The 3596-nt window shown below is 38.5% G+C and overlaps 1 pseudogene; it reads left to right on the top strand.

Annotated features, from left to right (window-relative positions):
• The first annotated feature begins 627 nt into the window (after positions 1-627).
• Positions 628-2755, top strand: LOC121759267 (annotated as a pseudogene).
• The last annotated feature ends 841 nt before the right edge of the window (positions 2756-3596 follow it).

The following is a 3596-nucleotide window of genomic DNA, read 5'->3' as shown; positions in this document are numbered from 1 at the left end:
AAGAAAAGTTCATCAGGAAACTAACTAAAATAATGATATTGTAGATCGTGGCAAATAATGATTGGCTGATTGCACAAAACAATGACTCTATAGAGTTGCCTAAAATGCATCTATTTTCGTCCCATAAGAATATGCATTCTCTTGTTTTTGGTTCGTCCCATAAGAGTATGCATTTTTTAATTTTGAAAATTCTTTTATCTCAAATGAGGGTGATACCCATTATCAATTAACAAACTCTCGTTACTTTTTCTTTCTACATCTTTCTTAGTTCTTACTTTCCAATTGTTCATTAAAATCCGTGTCCAACCAAAAATGCAAACTATTATGGAAAGGAGGAACTAGGGAATATCCCTTTTAAGATCTCAAACCAACTTCATATATTTTTCAGGTATCAATAATACTGTAAATGAAGAAAGTGATGAAAAATATGACAAAACTATTTATTATTAAGTAGTACTACTATGTTGTAAGGTGGAATAGTTTAGTAGAAATTAAATTTGCGAATATATCAAAATTGACAAAAAAAATAGGGCCCAATATATAATAAATAGATGGGCTTAAAACGGCCCATCTGTAATGCCTCAAAAACCATTTAACCTAAATGGAATTGAAAGCAGTCTTCTCCATTTCTACTCTTCTTACACCTCTCCATTTCTAGATTCTATGCTCCGATGGAGAAGGGAGGATGCTGCTAAAAACGATTAAACTTCGGTTGTTGTGAATCGAGCTAAGTATTTTCGTTTTCCTTTTCCATCTCAATCACAATCTACCCTTGCCTTTATCAGAATCCCTATTGTTTTTGTCTGGATGAAGGTGATAAGAGATTAGGGTTTGGGGAGGTTATTCGATTATTGCCCAATCTCATTTCTTATGAATGAAATTATAGACTTTTCTTTCGTGATGTCCTCTTTATCGGCTTATGATTTGATGTACTCAAGATTTTCTTCGTTTCAATGCTTATGTAAATGTTGAGAGCTTTAGTAAATGTGCTACCGATCGTATACCTCATAGGGGACAGAGTTTTGGTGGTTCCTTAATAGGAATTCCCCTTTTGCTTGATTGTTTCTCCCAAAGCAGACCTTTTCGCTTCTGAAACTGTTTTGTTTAGTGAAAATTCTGGCAATACTCATAGATGGAGAGGTCAGTAGGCAAGGGAGCAGAGAGTTCCAACAGCAGAGACTGGGACGTATTGTTCCGTCTCTTTGCTAAAGCGATTGCGGATGAGAATGACACTCGTAAATTCAAGCTTTGATCAAGCTTGCAAGGATGTCGAAACACTCACCTGAAATTATATTGGTACGTACTGTGCCAATGTTATTAGAGCTTCTCGGAAGCCCTCACCGTAACTCAAGTGCAAATGTTCAAGAAGCATCAGCTTGCTGCTTGACATGTATTACTTCTCAAGGTGAAATGGCACATCTTATAGGTCAATCAGGTGCCATCCCTATACTACTGAGACTGTTGCCAAATTATGATGGGGGTTTCCAGATGGCTTTGTTGAAGTGCCTCCGAAGCGTTGTAACATTCTGGATCCCAAATCGCGTGAGCTTGGCTAGCCATGTTGGATTGGAAACCGTTCTTGCTATGCTTGAAACTAGCTCGGGCGAGTTTAAGCTGATTCTGTTGGAAATCTTGAGTTCATTGGCTCTTGTAAGGGAGGTTAGGAAGTTTCTTTGGAATTCAAGGAGAGTCGATCTTCTTTTGAAGCTGCTAGTCATGGCAGCATGAGTTCTAGAACTAGGGCTTCTCAGGCAATTGGCTTACTCGGATTGATTAAAAGAGCATGTCGTGCACTTGTGGATGTGGGCATTGTATCAGTGCTCATGCATTTACTCAGAGGGAAATGCCACAGCGAAAGTGGTGGCTGGTATTTCACTTGGTGTAATCTCTTCTCATGTCGATTTCATCAGACCTATTGCTCAAGCAGGAGCTATTCCTTTGTACGCTGAGCTTCTTTGCGGCTCTGATCCTGCTGGCAAGGAAGTTGCAGAGGATGTATTATGTGTATTAGCTGTTAATGAAGAGAATGCAGTGGAAATTGTTGAAAACTTGATCAGGAGTCTTAGAGGAGGCGATGCCAGAGCTAAAGCTGCAGCTGTTGGTGTTATATGGGATTTGTCGAGTTACAAGTACTCATCTCCTGCAGTACGGAACAACTCTTGTGTGATCCCAATCTTAGTTGAGCTTTTGGGGGATGAGAACTTTTTATGTTAGAGAGAAAGCTGCTGGAGCTGTTGCTCAGTTGAGCCAAAACAAGGCTGATCGTGCAGTTCTCGCTAATTCTGGAGCTATACAACGGCTCATCAGTATGCTAGAAGCCGAGGATGATGTGCTGAGAGACGATGCTGCAGAAGCCCTTGTAAATTTCTCTTTGGACCCATCACTTGGGGAGCAGATCTCCTGTATACTAGAGAATCCTCTATTCCAGGATATGCAACTTAGAGTGATGCAGATGCGCGACGCTTATCGACATATGGAGCCGTCTTTACAACACCCACTTACCTTGAATCCTGCCCTCTCTAGAATTCTACATTAATTTATCAGTAGCATTACAGATAAAAACATGCATCTGTGAAGTTTACATTCAGTTCAGATATTTCTCAGATCTTTTCACAGCATCCTCAAAAATTGTACCATTACTTTTACTGGAATCCTTATCTATACTATAAAGTGGCAGTTGTGGGTGTTAGAGTTGTGTTGTCGTAAAAACTCTTATTTTATTTTTCAATAAATAAAACAGATTATTTTTTCATAATGATGTTATGTTTTTATATTTAATGGTTGTTTTGTATATTTAAATGTATAAGAAATAAAACATGTCTGGGTCTTTGTTTTAGTATACTGGTCGAGGGTGCCATTCACTTTAAACTAACACGGTCAGTTCTAAATAAAGGAAAATAGTACTCCTTCTGTCCTATTCAAGATGACCACATTCTTTAGTGGCACGAGATAGTATTGTTAGGTGGAATAAAGTAGAGAGAAAAAATGTAGTTGAATATTTTAATGAGGAGTGGGGAGAGGGGAGGTTATTTTCAAAATTGGAGAGTGGCCATCTTGATCATCTTGAATGAGACGGAGGAAGTATTTTATAACCTAGATAGACATTGACTACTTATTGTGAAAGATTACAATATAAATCCGTACATTTTTCTAATCCTTAACAAACCAGAGAAAACGCCAACAGCGGAACCCATTCCTCAAGAAGTAGCAAGGGAAGAGATAGATTTGAATGAGACGACCAAGAAACAAGGCTTAATGACTGATGATGAATTTCAGATAATTTTGGATGGAGTAAATCAGAGGGAAGATGATACTGCCACGATTGTTGAGGATTTGGACCTCACATCTAGGGCAGTAGGAGAGGAAGAGCCAGAGTTAGAAACTCCCCAGACAGAGGTGGGGGAGAGTGATGAGCATATTGGTATAGCACTGAAAGGATGTAACAGCGAGTCAAGCCTTTTTGCTATTTACTAAAAGACGAGATCTTGATAAATTTAATATTTCTTAATCAATATTTTTAGCTTTGAGCATACGTTATTGATTATGCATTGCTTTGATTTATCACATGGTGCAGGGTTTTTGCAACCCAAGAATTC

The sequence above is a fragment of the Salvia splendens genome, chromosome 12 (genome assembly GCF_004379255.2).
Source record: "Salvia splendens isolate huo1 chromosome 12, SspV2, whole genome shotgun sequence".
Classification (NCBI taxonomy): domain Eukaryota; kingdom Viridiplantae; phylum Streptophyta; class Magnoliopsida; order Lamiales; family Lamiaceae; genus Salvia; species Salvia splendens.
This window is presented reverse-complemented; position numbering and strand designations above follow the sequence as displayed.